The sequence below is a fragment of the Lissotriton vulgaris genome, chromosome 11 (assembly GCF_964263255.1).
Source record: "Lissotriton vulgaris chromosome 11, aLisVul1.2, whole genome shotgun sequence".
In the NCBI taxonomy this organism is placed as follows: Eukaryota; Metazoa; Chordata; class Amphibia; order Caudata; family Salamandridae; genus Lissotriton; species Lissotriton vulgaris.
Genome location: NC_141699.1, coordinates 636,381,766 through 636,399,890, shown reverse-complemented (window position 1 = coordinate 636,399,890; position 18,125 = coordinate 636,381,766). Strand labels below are relative to the sequence as shown.

At 46.9% G+C, this 18,125-nt stretch overlaps 1 protein-coding gene across 1 annotated transcript in view; it reads left to right on the top strand.

Annotated features, from left to right (window-relative positions):
* Positions 1-18,125, top strand: part of LOC147683273 (uncharacterized) — a 1,451,334-nt gene that overhangs the window by 374,887 nt on the left and 1,058,322 nt on the right. The window lies entirely within an intron of this gene.

Sequence of the window (18,125 nt, the reverse complement as noted above, 5' to 3'; positions counted from 1 at the left end):
TGCCGTGTATGAAAGGTTGGGTAAGGAATACATAAAGTCAACCTGGGAATTACCATACACACACAGATGTTGGAGTGGGGGAAAAGAAGTATTTCTCAGTGGTACAAATTGCAACAGCGCACTAAGCGGTACACTTTTATGTCAGGGTATTAATTTACATGGAGCCTGTGATGGTTCTTCGACCAACTTATCCTGCCACCTGCAAGGTACTCCAGCTGCATTGATAGATCCAATTTTTAGGCAGCTTTCTAATGGAAGCCACATTATGTTGAATGATCACAGCTGCTGTGGCATGTTGCCAGGAATAGCCTATCTCGTAACTGTGTCAGCCAGGGTCACTTGTTGTATGCAAGTTTTGTTTCCTAAAGCTAAGACATACGAGGAGTCACCGGTATGGCCTTCACTGAACATCTCTTCTATTCGAATTGATACTTTAAGGAGAATGAAAGCCATTCTTTTACAAAAAACTGTGCCACTGATCTCGTCCAAAGTGACGTATGATCTGCAAGTTGCAAGGTCCTCTGCGGAGATACATGCCCTTTTATCCTCAAACTGCCCTATACATTTCGTAGAAATGTTAGGTTGTATCTTAAACATGTCTGATACGAGTGGTATTGTACATGTATTTAAGACAGTTTTTTCTGGACTGTTAGCACCTTTTGAAGCAGTCCTCTGCATATTTCCAAACTTCATGCACTCAGTGTTTGGCGGACTGCCTCTCGTTTTGGGACTCGCAGCAGGAATATTATGTTCGAGGCATATGAGCTGCAGATTACACACTGTGCATAGATGGCCACCTAGTGTTGGGCCGTGTTGGGCCCGGATGTTTGCAGTTTGCTTTTGTTGTAGAAAAGTCTTTGGAAGTCACAGGATAGGTGACTCCTCCTTTTGATGATACTGCGCATGGGCATCGGCTCCATCCCCAGATTGTTTTTTTCTGCCACCGGGCTCTGATGTGTTTCCAGCGCTCCGTGTTGGAACCGATTTCCTTCAGCGCGCAATCCTCACCGGCTCCTAGAATTTAGTTTCGAACGCGTTTCCAGTCGACGCTACTCTTCAACATCGAGGACTTCGATTCCGGTCGTCGACGACGGTCTTCGGGCCTAACTAAGCCTCGACTCCAGCTCATGGAAAGGACGCCATTTAAAAAGTGTCCCTAATGTGGGTCGAAGTTTCCCCACACCCACCTTCATGAGGTGTGTAACCTTTGCCTCTCCCGGGAGCACGAGGCCAGAGACTGTTCCGCTTGTGCCTCATTCCGCTCCAAGAAGACGATCCAGGACCGAAGAGCCAGGAGAACAATGGCTCGATCTTCAGCTCCGATTCCAGACGACATCTTCGCAGAGGGCGTCGACGTCCCAGAACAACATGGCGTCGAGAGAAACTCCGAGGCAGAAGATTCCGATGTCGAGGACGTCACTTCAGCTCAACGGGTCGACCGTTGACCCCGACCCTTCCTCGACACCCCCAAAAAAGGCTCCGGTCACACCCTCGGGCTCGGGTGCACACGAGACACCGCTTCTACAGCCCCACCTTCGGGCCCGGCTAAGAAGCTACCTAAGCCTTCAGGCGACTCGGGCTCGAGTCGACCTCCCCACGGTGCCAGCGCACACCTACCGACACCGAAAAAGACAACATCAGCTGCCACGCCGACATCGAAACAGTCTGCACCGAAGCATACCACTACTCTCTCAGCACCGAAACCAAGGTCGGAACCAAGCAAACCGCTTTAGATTCGAAAAAACATCCAGATCCTAAAACTTCATCGGAACCGAAAAAATCATCGGAGCCCGAAAAACAATCAGAGCCGAAAAAGACCCATGCTTCTCCTGGTAGAGACATTGTCAAAAAAACAAAAGAAGCCACTTCGGTGCCAAAACCTTCCTCCGCACCAAAGGATCAGCCTCCTACAGAGGACTTATTTCACACAGACCCTGCACAAAAGACTCTGGTTAAAGATCCAATGACTGGTCGACTAGCTCTAACTTCCAAGAAACGACCACTGGATAAACCTGCACCGGCTCCTCCTCCAAAGAAGAAAGACATGGCTACATCCCCGCTAAGAGTTCCTTCCCCTTCTCCTCCACCTATGCCATTACCACCTGTTCCCCTACCACAACATTCCCCTACACCCTCTGTCGTACCAGATGATGACAATGGGGATGATAGCTCTGATGACATAGGGGGTAATTCAGATGATCCATCTATTCCTCCAGGCTCACCTGACCCATGGGATGATTATAACACCCCAGACGTCCCAAATGCCCCTCAGGACGACATATACCCCTCTAGGCCTTCACCACCAAAAGACACTATGGGCTTTAATCAGTTAGTACTCAGAGCTGCGCAGTATCATGGGGTGGACATGCATACAGACCCAGTAGATGAAGACTTCCTAATGGATACATTTGATAATGAACAAAGGACCTCATCCATTTTACCCATGCTCAAAGGAGTGATTAAGCATGCTTCTGATGTCTTCAAAGACCCAGTTAGAACTCGGGTCATTAACCCACGAATAGAGAAGAAATATAAAGCTGCACCTTCAGATCCAGCATATATTAAAGGCCCAGTTCCACTAGACTCGCTTGTAGTTTCAAACGCACGCAAAAGAGCAAACTCACAAACATCAGGTGAGGCTCCCCCACCAGATAAAGAGTCTAAACTCCTTGACGTGTCAGGAAAGAGAACTGCCTCCGAAGCAGCAAACATGTGGCGTATGGCCAATACACAAGCATTATTGGCAAGATATGACAGGGCACATTACGACAAATTGGAATCATTAATGCAGCACCTCCCTAATAAGTATAAAGATAGAGCAAATGAGCTTATCCAAGAAGGGAAAAATATTACAAACACCTCCATTCGTTGTGCACTTGATGCAGCAGACACTGCCTCCAGAGCAGTTAACACCAGTGTTTTATTGCGTAGAGACGCCTGGCTACGCATATCAGGGTTCAAACCTGAAGTCCAAAGTGCTATACTCAACCAACCCTGCTATGAGCAACACTTATTCGCACCCAATGTAGATGTATCACTTGAAAAAATAAAAAAGGATACAGATACAGCCAAATCTATGGGAGCCTTGCAGTCGCAGCCTCCCAGACGTTCATTTCGAAGCTCATCGTATAGAGGCGCCAACAGGGGATACTCTTCAGATACACCTTCCACCTCATACAAAGCCCCCACACAATCCACCTATAGTAGAGACTACCAAAGGGGTGGTTACAGAGGTAACAACAAGGGCAGAGGCAAGAACAACTCCCGCTCTGCCTCCACCCATACCCAATGACTCCCCTCCCCTTCTCCTGCCCCATTCCACTCCTGTCGGGGGAAGACTACAACAATATCTACCAGCCTGGGAAAACATCACATCAGACAGGTGGGTGCTTCAAATAATTCAGTCAGGTTACTGTCTAGAACTAACATCCACCCCCCCAAACATACCACCCAGACAGCGTCCAATATCACAGGAACATTTGACACTGCTCAGACAGGAAGTGGTATCTCTCCTGCAGAAAAATGCAATAGAAATAGATCCAAAGCATCAGCAAAACAAAGGAGTATACTCCCTATATTTCTTAATCCCAAAGAAGGATGGATCTCTATATCCTAGACCTCAGACATCTAAACATTTACATACAGTCGGATCACTTTCATATGGTCACACTTCAACAAGTCCTTCTGCTCCTGTTACAAAACGACTTCCTTGTCACTCTAGATCTCAAGGACGCCTACTTCCACATTCCTATCCAAACAGCGGACAGAAAATATCTCAAATTTGTGCTAGACGGGCAGCACTACCAGTTCAAAGTGCTCCCATTCGGAGTCACAACAGCACCAAAGGTGTTTACCAAATGCCTAGCAGTGGTAGCAGCACACTTAAGAAGACAGCATATTCACGTCTTCCCATACTTAGACAACTGGCTCATAAAAGCCAGCTCATACAAACAGTGTGTACAACACACTCATGCTACAATTCAACTGCTCCACAACTTAGGATTCACAGTGAATCACACCAAGTCACATCTGCTACCCTCGCACACACAACAATACCTCGGCGCTACAATAAACACCCAATTAACACTAGGTTATCCCTCTTCAGCCAGGATAACAGGTGCACAAACTCTCCTAACAAGATTCAAACTCCAACACTCACTTCCAGCTCGAGTGTTCATGCAGCGCATAGGAATGATGGCATCTTGCATAATTATAGTACCTCACGCAAGATTGCAAATGTGTCCACTTCAAGAGTGCCTAGCGCGCCAATGGAACCAGGCTCAAGGTCAATTAACAGACCTAGTGTTGGTAGGCAGTCGGACTCATTGCTCTCTGTAATGGTGGAGCACAAAAAAACTTTCAAAGGGGCCGACCGTTTCTAGAGCCAGTTCCCCAAATAATCATGACAGCGGACGCGTCGCTCTCCGGCTGGGGAGCTCACCTACTGCATCACACCATGCAAGGCAGGTGGACACCGCAACAAAAGTTACTCCACAAAAATCACTTGGAGTTGCTAGATGTTTTTCTAGCCCTAAAAGCATTCCAAAATCAAATATCAGGCAAAGCTGTCTAAGCCTGCACAGACAATATGACAGCCATGTACTACATAAACAAACAAGGAGGAACATACTCTCTGCAGCTCTCTCAGTTAGCACAGCAGATATGGAGTTGGGCTATACCGCTAAAGATCTTCCTATTAGCCCAACATGTCCCAGGAATACAAAACAGCATAGCAGATCTGCTAAGTGGACAAACACAGCAGAATCATGAGTGGGAACTTCATCCGCAAGTTCTTCAACCATTTTTTCAAACGTGGGGACAACCTCAGATAGACCTCTTCGCAACCCACTAAAATGCAAAATGCCCAAACTTTGCCGCCAGATACCCACACCCATTGTCCAAAGGCAATGCGATATGGATGAACTGGTCAGGACAATATGCGTACGCTTTTCCTCCTCTCCCACTACTTCCATTAGTGGTACGCAAACTACAGCAACATTCCCTAACACTCATTCTAGTAGCTCCAACTTGGGCCAGACAACCGTGGTACACCACGCTGCTGCAACTATCTGTGGTACCACACCAAAATCTAAGCCTATCTGCACGCCTATTAACACAGAACCATGGAGAGATCAGACACCCGGACCCAGCTCAGCTCAACCTAGCGATCTGGCTCCTTCCTCAAGAATGTATGAACGTTATCAAAGAAGATAGACGTCCTACTACTAGAGCATGTTATGCTGCTAAGTGGAAACAGTTCATGATATACTGTCAAAACAACCACATAAATCCCCTAGATGTGTCTATTTAACACCTCATAGGATACCTCTTACACCTTCAGAAGTGTAATTTAGCCTACATGTCTATCAGACTTCACCTTGCTGCCATTGCATCATACTTACAGAATAGACAACATCTATCTCTTTTTAGAGTACCAGCGATAAAAGCTTTCATGGAAGGACTTAAAAGAATAATCCCTCCTAGAACACCACCTTCACCAGTGTGGAACTTAAACATTGTTCTCACACGTCTGATGGGACCTCCCGTTGAACTCTTACATAAATGTGAATTGCAATTCCTAACTTGGAAAGTAGCTTTCCTAGTAGCCATTACTTCTCTCAGAAGAGTTTGTGAACTGCAAGCATTTACAATTCAAGAACCTTTGCTGCAAATGCATCTTAACAAGGTGGTTCTTCGTACTAATCCTAAATTCCTTCCAAAAGTCATTTCACCATTCCATCTAAATCAATCTGTTGATCTGCCCGTATTCTTCTCGCAGCCACAAACAGTTGCAAAACGAGCGTTATACACCTTAGATGTCAAAAGAGCATTACTGTATTACATCAAAAGAACACAACATTTTCGGAAAACCAAACCACTTTTTGTGTATTTTTCACCACCACATAAAGGAAATCCCATATCAAAATCAGGGATAGCTAGGTGGATTGTTAAATGCATACAAATATGTTACCATAAAGCCAAACGTATGTTAACAATTCCTCTAAAAGTCCATTCTACAAGAAAAATAGGGGCTTCTATGGCATTCTTAGGGAACATTCCCCTAGATGATATATGCAAAGCAGCTACATGGTCTGCACCGCACTCATTCACAAAACACTATTGTGTAGATGTGCAAACTAAGCAACAAGCCACTGTGGGCCAGGCTGTACTAAAAACTCTGTTTCAAACAACTGCAACAGTTACGGGTAGTCGCCGCTAAGGTGGGTACTGCTATACAATCTATGCACAGTGTGTAATCTGCAGCGCATATGCCTCGAACGGAAAATGCTACTTACCAGTATGCATCTGTTCTTGGCATGTACAGCTGCAGAGTTACACACGCCCACCCGCCTCCCCGGCTACCTTTATCTGTTCCAGTATTATCTTAATTAGATACAAACCACATTGACATCGCTACTTCTTGTACAGCTCCATCACTTCCCTAATGGCGAAAAACAATTTAGGGATGGAGCCGATGCCCATGCGCAGTATCATCCAAAGGAGGAGTCACCTATCCCGTGACTTCCAAAGACTTTTCTACAACAAAAACAAACTGCAAATATCCGGGCCCAACATGCCCAACACTAGGTGGCCATCTATGCAGTGTGTAACTCTGCAGCTCTACATGCCAAGAACAGATGCATACTGGTAAGTAGCATTTTCCTTTTGCTACTTCTGCTCCGATATGGCAAGGCAATCCACCGACGCCCAGATCACCGTGGAGAACATCCTTCTTGTGATGAGGTGTCGTGAGCGTATAACTCAAATTTTGTGCTTGGCTCGTTTAAGAGATCTGAATACCACATGGTTTCTATCATTCAGACCAATCTGGCAAGATTGCATCTTACCTGTTCTACGATGCCTGCTATGTAGAGAAGAATGAGTGCTAGACATTTGTCTGACACTCCCATCAGTCATGCCAACGGAAGTTGATACTTTGCTTGGACCAGTAATGTCTCATGCACTGTGTTGTCCCCAGCGGCTACCAATCCTGATGACGGCATTCATAGAGGTGTCATCGACACAAATTGCTGGAGGTAAGATACGTGGAACAGGCACACAGGTACCATCTACTGCGAACATTGCTAATGCGCCTGACGCTGATGGCGATGCTTCTCATCTGTGTACGATTGATCTGCTTAACGAGGTAGTCCAGCTTTCACCTACAGTAGTAGACAAATTCTTTTCCAGCTTAGAAGATTTGATGTTTTCTCCAAACAATGACACTGACTTTTGATTTGGCACACAGCGTTCTGATGAACTCTGAATTCGACCTTCACTTTTCAAAACAAAACTTCTAACTTTAGAACTCTATTTTTCTACAGTTTGACTTTTTCCAAAATTGAATTTTTTTGGAGGGCTGTAACGACCGGGTTCTAGACCAGATGGGATCAGCTCCTGAGAGCCCCTCCAACCCAGCCGGAACGTAACCACCTCCCTCCTCAGGACTATCTATCCAGGCACCTGGGTACCTACCTGAGGATGGGGAACTCGCAATATACAAGCTCATATCATCAGAAACACCACTAAATCTATAGGGATACTAAGAATACTCACTGATTACTAAGGATATCCATGCCCTACACCACACTCATACCTCGTAGTCTCGCGACCCCATGGGTCCAGACTAATCTACCCTGGGGCAGTTCTGATTATCTACCATTACACACTGATTACCCTCAGTGCTCACTCAAGCCGCAATCTTGCGGGTATACACACTGCTCACCCTCAGTGCTCACTCGACACGCAATCTGGCGTGCCATACACACTGAGCTTCAGCCTCAGTGCTCACTCTCTTTCCATTGTGTCCACAATCCGGCGGAACTAAACACCGTATCCCCCCGGTGCTCACTCACTTACAATCCGATCTGCAATCCGGCAGATCTACACACTGACCACAATCAGTGCTCTCACTAACGCCACTTACCAATGACGACCACTTTCCTATGAATACCTTTAGCTCTCTGTCTCTGTTGGGAAGTCTCTCTCACTATTCACTAGGGGTTCGCTACTACAATAATATTATGGGATGGCCGAATCACTTAGTGTCAATAATTCCCTAGCTCAAGGGCTCCTCTCTCTCCCTAATTATTCAGTTATCACTGACCTGATCAGGGGCTGCATCTGTTCTGGCTGTAACATCTGACTAGAAGAAAAAGGTTACCTGTGCTTGAAGAAGAATAGACACACACTGTGTGCCAGAGTTATTTCCTTTTGATCCATCAGTTGCTAAAGCATCTGGCTAGAAGAAAGGCTAGCTTTATCATAAGAATAACACATGCACACTAGTTCACTAAGAACTGGGGTATCTTTATTACAATAATGATGAAATACACATACACAGATCTGCGGGGTCTCTATAACTAACAGGAACTTTTAACACACCGCTGAAAGAAAAGGATTAGACATACAGTATGAGGACAAGGTTATCTATGGGGTCTCTTGATTAACAGGAACTTTAACACACCGCTGGAAGAAAAAGGATTAGACATACAATAGCCTAGGGAATTAGGACAAGATTAAGGTGTAAGTGTAAAGGGGACTAGTTTAGACTACCTCACCTATTAGAAGGAAGATTTCTCTCTGACTCTGGTAGGATCAGGGCTCTCTCTCTGTCTCTCCCTCCGTCACCACAGCTACACGCCTCTGGCTCAATTGCTCCAGCTGACAGCCTCAGCTCCTCCATCTGCTTTAATGCTCTCTGACAAACTGGCAGTCCCAGCTGATAGTTACTGCTCTCTCTTCAGCTTCAGCAATCATCTGCCTTCTTTCTCCATTCCAGAAAGCCAATAGAACTGCACGGTATTCTGCAGCTCCAGCAGACATCCTACTCTTCACTCTTCAAGAACCAAACTGAACTGACCACACCTCCTCTTCTGCAATTCGCTAATATGGATTCCTCTCCTCTAGTGGAAAGCTCCAGCCAGCAGCCTCCTCCCACCAGGTCCATGCACCGGGCTCCTCGCTCTAGACGCTCCCACAGTGATCAGCTGCTTGTTTCGTCTAGAGACCTGAGCCCAGGGACACTTCTTGATTAGATTCAGCTCTGGCCGGTTCTCTCCGGTTCGCTTAGGGCGAACAACAGCTCAAAACCAAAATATTACCTTTTCCCTTAAAGCATCTCATCTCTGCAGGGACAGAGAGCAAAATGGAGTCTATCTGGTTCTGGGCCTTGTAGGCCTGAGAAGGATGAAATAACCCTTAGCTCTGTCAGAGTACCTACATAAACCATACCAATGTATAATATAAAGTCAGGACCACAGGATCCAACCTCTACTATAGGCAAAATAATGAAAGGCAAAGCCAATAGGCAATAGATGGCCTCTTCTAGGTCTGGAAGAAAGGGCTTACAAGGGAAGAATACAGCCTATAGGTGTGAGCAAGCATAAAGTCTTTATCACTCCGAAATAGAGCCAAAAAGCCTGTCAAGACAGGGGCTCAAAGTAATCTGCTTAAAGTTGAACTATTCTTAGAGAACAGGAATTCTTTGAACACTTCCAAAGAGACAATATTTGACCTCTTTCACAACCAAAACAGTTTATATATTCTGTCATGGAATGGTCTTGATCTTTCTTCTGTATTTAAGAGCCATTTCATAAATGTCATTTCATGACTCATTCTGATAAAGCATTTTCCAATATCACACTACATGCTTTGAATGAAAATATTGCTTTTTTAAATGTGTACAGCACAAATGCTTATTTTCGTGTTCAAACATTTCGAATGCATTTTATGTATTTTGGGAGGGATTTTTTACACATCATGCTTTAGATATGTTTAGATGCTTAGAATTTAGTATTATCGAACATAATAAAGTGGAGTGGGTGTTGTATGGCATTTTTGGATCTGAGCGCAACTTTCCAGATTCATGCCCTTATATAGGTATGTTAGATCTGGGGGTCTCTAGTTGGCAATGGTTATCACCCTTGTCCAAATAGGGACCCTTACTTCTAAGTCAGGATAAGGGGATTACACTCCTTAATAACCCCTGCTCAACCCCTTGGCAGCTTGGCACGAGCAGACAGGCTTATCTCAGAGGCAGTGTGTTAAGCATGTGTGAATATACACAGTAATACAGTGATAACACTACAGATGGACACAACACAGGTTTTATAAAAATAAGTATTCTTTATATAGACTTAAACACAAGACCACAAACGACAAAAATCCACAATACTACACTTAAGATTACTTAAAAGATGATTAAAGTCTCATAGTTCAAGTTGATGGTAGATGCGACAAAGTTCTCAACAAAGTACCTGGAGGCGTAACGCAAAGTAAACAAAAGGACTTGCAGAAGGGGAGATGCGTCGGTTTTGTGACCCGGGGGAACGGTTGTGTCCTTCCTCAATGCTTGCGCAGAGTAGGGGACTCGTCGTCAGCATTACCGGTGCGGAGGTGATGCGTAGATTCTCGACCTGTTGCGGTGCGCAAGATGACGCCGCGATGACGATGCGATGATCCAGTTGCGATGCGCGAACATGGCGCCCTTGATGCGGTGAAGCGATGACGCCCTGGCAGCCTTGCGATGACTCTGTACTTTTGAGCCGCAACAGGCCCTGCGACACGCTTCTCCGGCGATGCGATGGCGACTCTCTCGATGGCGTCACGCTTCCCCAGTGATGCGACAGCAGACAGCTTCGATGAACACACGCTTCCAGGGAGATGCGACGAAGGCTCGCTTCGCTGGCGTTGCCATGATTTCGTCTGCGGCGGCGACACGCTTCTTCTCTATGTGTCGCGCTTCCAGCTCCCAGCGGCACGCAAGTGACTGGAGTCAGAATTCCCAGCAAGGAAATTCAGGAGGGAGCTGGGGGTGAAGTCTTTTGGCCCTGAGACTTCAGCAGGAGGCAAGCACAGTTCAAGCCCTTGGAGAATATTCTGTAGATGAAAGTCCTTACAAAGTTCCTTCTCCTTTGCCTTGGCAATGAAGCAACCACTGCAGGCCAACCCAGCGAACAGCACACTGGCAGAGGGGCAGTCCAACTCCTGCAGCTTCCTTGGTTCTTCTCCTTGGCAGAAAGGTTTCTTGTTCCAGAAGTGATCTAAAGTCTGTGGGACTGGGTCCCAATATTTATACCCCAAAATCCTTTGTTCTCTGAAGGCAGAGAGGCCTCTGCCTAGTTCAAACCAGTTCCTGAGCACTTTGTTGACATGACTCTTCTCTTCCTTTCACTGTGCAGGGCAGAGACATCGGACGCCCCACAGGAGGTGGAGCCAGCACAGGGGAGGGAAGATACAGCTCTGGAGCACTCTGTTGACAGGATTCCTCTTCTCCTTTCACTATGCAGGGCAGAGACATCAGACATGCCACAGGGGGTGGAGCCAGCATTGTAGAGGGAAGGCCCAGCCCTATTCAGGTCCCAGGTGCACTCTCCCCCTCCCATCTGGATGTAAATCTCCCTATTCACCACTGGGCTGTCCCAGACTGTCTCCTGGAATTTCCCCAGCCCTGTCACACACAAACCCAGACAAGGAATGCACAACTCAGCAGAGGCGGGCTCAAATGGTTAGGCAAGCAAATACATACTGTCTAAAAGTGGTATTTGCAAACACAGAATATTAAAATAAACTTTACTAAAATATGTATTTTATTATTCTGAGTTCAGGCATACTAAATTCGAATTTCTACCATGTTCCCTGAGTCATTTAGGATTATAAAAATTTAATAATCTTCACTGCCCATTATGGCCTATGAGAACAGGTATCCTTCAATAGTGAAAAACAAAAATTGCTGTAATTCACTATTAGAACATGCTACGCACATCAGAGCATGTCCTACCTTATACTTACAATGCACCCTGCCCTTGGGCCTACCATAGGGGTGTCTAATCTGAAGCAAAGGGAAGGTTTAGGGACTGGCAAGTGGGTGTACTTGGCCAAGTCGACATGGCAGTGCTAGACTGCACACAGGCCTTGCAATGGCAGGCCTGAGTCATACTTTACAAGCTGCTTCTGTGGGTGGCACAACCAGTGCTGCTAGCGCACCAGCAGCATTTGATCTACAAGCCATGGGCACACAGGGTGCACTGTACTAGGGGCTTACAGTAAATCAAATAACCCAATTGTGGAATAACCAATCAGTACATCAATTTAACATAGGGAGCACTTGCACTGTGGCACTGATTAGCAGTGGCACAGTGCCCAAAGCATAAATCCAGCAAAACATAACAAAACAGAGGAGGCAATCAGTCAAAAATGGAAGGGAGACTTACGCCAATGATGTCAGGTCTAACACGTGTCCCCTCCAGCTGAAATGTGGGGAGAACTACCCTTCCTCTTGGGAGCTCTCTTCACTAAGGCAGAAAAATCTGGACAGACCATCAGCGTTGGCGTGTTCTGTACCAGGGCGGTGTTCCACCCTAAAGTCCATACCCTGTAGGGAAATGAACCACCTCAACAACTTTGGGTTCTCACCCCTCATCTGTATCAGCCATCTGAGGGGCCTGTGGTCGGTCTGAACCCGGAAGTGAGTCCCAAACAAGTATAGTCTCAACTTCTTCAGTGCCCAGACCACAGCAAATGCCTCACGTTCAATTGCACTCCACCTCTGTTCCAGTGGAAGTAAACTCCTACTGATGAAGGCTACAGGTTGGCCAAAGCCCTCTTCAGTAATCTGTGATAGAACAGCCCCCACACCATGCTCTGAAGCGTCTGTCTGTACAATTAACTCTTTTGAGAAGTTGGGCGCCTGAAGCACGGGTGCTGTGCACATGGCAGTCTTCAGGGCATCAAAAGCCTTCTGACAGGTGTCAGTCCAGTTCACTTTCTTGGGCTGCTTCCTGGAAGTCAGCTCAGTCAAGGGTGAAACAATGTTGCCATACCCCTTGACAAACCTCCTGTAGTACCCCGTGAGTCCTAAAAAGGCTCTCACCTGTGTCTGAGTCTTTGGGGGTTCCCATGCCAGGATGGTAGCAATCTTGGATTGTAGGGGCGCTACCTGCCCGCTTCCTACCTGGTGACCCAAGTACACAACGGAGCCCTGCCCGATCTGACACTTACTTGCCTTGATCATGAGACCTGCCTTGCGCAGCGCCATCAACACTTCCCAGAGGTGCTTTAAGTGTTCTTCCCAACTGGCGCTGAACACTGCAATGTCATCCAGGTAGGCGGCAATGAAATCCTCCAGCCCAGCCAACACCTGGTTGACCAACCTCTAAAAGGTCGCAGGGGCATTCTTAATCCCAAAGGGCATAACCCGGAATTGGTAGTGCCCATCTGGTGTGGAGAATGCTGACCTCTCCTTAGCCCAATCAGTCAAGGCGATCTGCCAGTACCCAGATCAAACTTGCTGAGGTACCCTGCAGCCCCTAACCGATCAATGAGCTCATCAGCTCTTGGGATGGGGTGTGCATCAGTCCTGGTGACTGAATTGAGCCCTCTGTAGTCCACACAGAACCGGAGTTCGGGTGTGGCACCCTGCGAGGCAGCCTTTGGGACCAAGACCACTGGGCTGGCCCAAGGACTGCTGGAGGACTCAATGACCCCTAAAGCAAACATCTTGGAGATTTCCTCCTTAATGTAAACCCTAACCTTGTCAGTCACTCTGTAAGCCTTGTGCTTCACAGGAGGACTGTCACCAGTGTCCACATCATGGACGCACCACTCTGTGACACAAGGAACCAAGGAAAATAGATCATAGAATTACCCCAACAGTTGCCGACAATCTTGCTGCTGATCAGAGGTCAGTGTGGCAGAGAGGCTGACACCATCCACTGACCCATCTTGCTCTGCTGCAGACACCCATTAGGAAACCACAAGTTGGCATACATGTTTATGTGGGCTACGTAGCTTTGTAGAGTATTGGCTAATACAAATGGGATCTCATTTTCTTCTTTCATGAACAAGGGACCTCTGTTGTCTCTGGGAAAACTAGTTGTCCGAATCCATGTCTTCATCAGATGTTTTTTGGATGATTGCTTGGCTTTTACCTGGACGCATATTCTCAGTTGGTATGTTTCTCGCACTGAAATCTTTAATAAAATTTCTGCTTTTCCCGTAACACATACAAAACTTCAGCTTTCTCCTTTTCTCCCTTTCTTCTGGGGCCAAGGGTCCTTCTCTTACATTCACTTGCATTGGTTCTACGCAGTTGGTATTTTTAGACTCTTTCTCACTTATAGCTTTAGGGTAGACTAATTAGTTTTGGATCACCCCGTGATCACGCCGTTTCTTATCACCGCTCACTCTTTTAACCTATGATCTAGTGGAACGGTTACGTCTATCAAATCTTTACGGATGCGTGGTAAATTTGCAACCTGGGTCAATACATCCTTTAACTTGCTTTGCAAACCCTGATAAAATAGAGAGATCCGTTTTTTACAGGCCAGTTTGTTTCCACAACTAACCTATTAAACATTGTGATGTATGTTCGCAAATCTTAGGAGCCTTGACTTAGGGTAATTTACTCCCGATCTAGGGAAAAAAGATGAGTTTTCCGATCAAACAACTTTCTCATTGCTCCTCAGAATGCAGAGTTATTGTATAGTAGAGGATTGTCACATTCAGTTAACGGAATAGACAAGCTACTGACGTACCCTCTCAAATAGGACAACTCAAATGCTGTCTTGGTTTAGTCATCCTGGAAAAGCGACTGATTTACATAATAATTGAAGTCTGAACTGATTGATATAAATGCTAAATTTATTGGGATCTCCATAAAAATATTTGAGAGAAGCCAGTGGTATCTGTGGGGGATGAACCGCCTGAATAAAACTAGGAGCATCAGGGACTTGTAGGGGAGAGTAAAACCCTGTTTCCTGAGCTCCACCCTGTAGGGAGAGGATGTGGAACTGTGATGAAAAGGCTTCTGTAGCTAACGGGAGGTAGTGGTGACATCCATGGTTTCACATTTACACTTCCACCTACTCTACCACTATCTGACTTCCCCTCTCAGGAGAGACCTGCCACTTTCCTACATATGGACCCCAACTTTTTTTTTTTAATTACTGGCTTTGTGATTAAGAAGTTTGTCCCTTCAATTACAACTATTGATTGTTCCTAGAATGGTGGTTAGTACACAATTGGTATTCATTGCTCGGATTGGGTAAGTTCATGAGCTAGGCAATCTTTTAGAAGCCAGAACACACAAATGTGCACTAACTCAGTGATTCTGCCCAACAGGAGCAATGGTTGAAGACAGTCTATCCACTCCCTTTAGTGTTTTCCAAGGGGAACATATATACTGCTTGCCAGGATGCGCACCTCAGGGAATGGGGGTGTCGATAAAATAACGAAATACTGCCTCCTGGTGGTGATCTGCAGTCTGGATTGTTTTCCTTATCTTATGGCAACATCGATTTATCTCTAGGAAGCTGCTCATTATGTGGAGTCAGGATCAGGAAGATTAGAATCTAACATCTGTGTAGAAAGAAGAAAAAGCGATTAGCAATCAATTTGTAAACCTCTCCTACCACACTGATTCACTCATGCTTCACCTGTAAGTCAAACTCACTCACATATGCTATGAAGCTGTTGAGCTTAATTGCAGTTTTTGTCAGAAGAGGAGGAAAGGGAGTTCTCTTCGAGTTTTAAATTCTTTAATAGTCTTTCCCTATAGTCGCTATACAGCTTGGAGCAGTGCTCAAATCTCCTAGACTTTTGTAAGGGCAGCTCCTCCGCGTGGGTAGAGGAGCAACGCCCCACAGATTTCTCGCAGTGCGAGAAGGAGAAACATAAAATGGTATTCATAATACCACTTTATGTTTCTGCTTCTCGCACTGCGAGAAAGCACAAGGGTTTGGTTGGGGGCAGACAGGTGGGTGTTCATGCTGCATGGCAGGGAAGGAGTGGCTTGCCCACTGTTGTGAGCGCTGACTGTTTGGTCGGCCCCGGGGCCAACCAAACCAGTCATACGCACTCTCCTGTTTTCTCCATGTAGGCCGCATGCAACCTGCATGGAGAAAACGGCCTCCCCATAGACACCTGTGTGGTCGTCACCCGCTAGTCATGCCGGCTGCGACTGGGCTTTTGCACAAATTCTTTGTGAACCACTATGCTTTTTAGTTCTCTTCCAGGGGATCCTCATCAATAGTCATAAGCATTAGAATATTCCTGCCCATGCGCGGGACCCCGGAAACACTATATTATATGTGCCCCACATATAAATACACATATATATATATAAATAATATATATATAAAAACAAGCAATAGCAGCCAAATCACATTAGAGCTGAAATATGCTGTGAAGAATTTCCACCATACATGTATATAATAAGCATTAGAAACATGAGAAACAACACCAAAGATTGTTTAGAAATTGTTTTAATGCTCAGAAAGCAGTAGAAATTCTCATAACTCACTGGAAGCATAAGAAGCTCCCAGGCTGCATTGCAAACACACAGTCTAAAAAGACTGAAAAGCTAACCTGTAGCTGAATAGCAAAAAACTGACACTGTGCCTTTAAGGCACTCATGACCCCCTGTATCCCATCATGCCCCAGGGGTGACAGTTAGGTCAGTTGTTCTTTCCGGCTCCTTCAGTGAAGGACCCTGGTTACACAGCTCCACAATTTTTCTGGTTTTTGACAGAAAAATACTTTTTTGTCAACTTTTGCTCTTACTTCGACGTCTTACATCTAGTCAAGTAAGATACTGCTTGTTTTCAGCAGTTTGGTGAGCATTTTCCTCTGAGAATGCCTTCACTCTTTGATAAATGCCCTTCTTGTGGCAACAAGAAGGCAAAATCAGACAGCCACGACGTCTGTATCCTTTGCCTGCCTAAGGATCATGATCCAGGCACCTGTCCACATTGTGAGAACCTGTCAGGAAGAACCCTCAAGGACAGGGAAAGAATTCGAATTTATGGCCTGGCTCACAGAGCTTCAAGAGGGAGATCTCCAGTGAAGAAGGGCTCCAAGAAGACTCATACATCTTCAAGAAAGAAGTCTTCATACCCTTCAACTTCAGCGTCGAGCTCAGCGCTGAGAAAAGATCCACAGGTGGAGTTTTCCTCTTCGAAACTACCGTCGACGGTGGGCTCGCCGTCGAGAAGAAGACCAGGTACGTCGACAATGTCGAAAGAACCAGCTCCGTCGTCGAAATCCCCTCCGCCGTCGTCAACCGGGCGACGATCGGCGTCGAGGAAGGCTACTCCGCCGCCGTCAACCGGGCGACGGTCGGCGTCGAGATCCATTACCCCTCCGCCGTCGTCAACCAGGCGACGACCGGCGTCGAGGGAGGTCACTTCGCCATCGTCAACCAGGCGACGACCGGCGTCGAGAAGTGTGACCCCTCCGCCGTCGTCCAAGAAGCGGCGATCGGCGTCGAGGACCAAGACCCCTCCGCCGTCGACAGTAGCTCGTCGATCGGCGTCGAGGACGCAGTCTCCGTCAGTGCAGCATCAGCGCTCGGCGTCGAGGGTGCCCAATACCCCTCCGCCGTCGTCGCACAGGCATTCGACGTCGAGGCAGCGATCTCCGTCGACGGCCGGCCATCGCCGTTCGACGTCGAGGCAGAAAGCTCCGTCGACGACAGGACGAGGTCGTTCGACGTCGAGAGAAAAGCTTCCGTCGGCGACAGGACATCGTCGATCGACGTCGAGGCAGAGGTCTCCGTCGGCGGCCGGACACCGCCGTTCGACGTCGAAGCAGAGGACTCCGTCGACGGCTTCTCATTGCCGCTCGACGTCGAGAGACTACAGAACCTCTCATGGACATTCGGGGTCGAGATTGTTTGATCCTCCGACTCCCCAAAGGCGTTTGACGGCGAGAAAAGAACGCGCAACGTCGAGACACTCGGATACGATCATGGTGACAGAATCTGCTTCTCACCATTCATCTTATCGGTCCTCTGGCTCCTCAACTGAGCATTCAAGGTCCAGAAGCCCTATACACAGAACTCCTGAGCGTCGTCTAGATCCTTCGACAGGGCGCAACAGACTGTCACCTAGATGGTACAGATCCTTGGACCGTTGGCGAGATGCTGGGCCTACCAAGCGTATGCAGGAATATGCCAGCCCAGACCACAGGTCTCCTCTCCAAGACCTGGTGGAGGAGATGGACAAGCGTAGCCCTCCCAGGCGCACATCCCCTGTGACACTACCCAACAAAGCGCCAAGAAGATCCCGCTCTCCTACAAGGGAACCTAGAATGGAAGGGCGGAAAAGGTCTCGATCTCCTCGGGC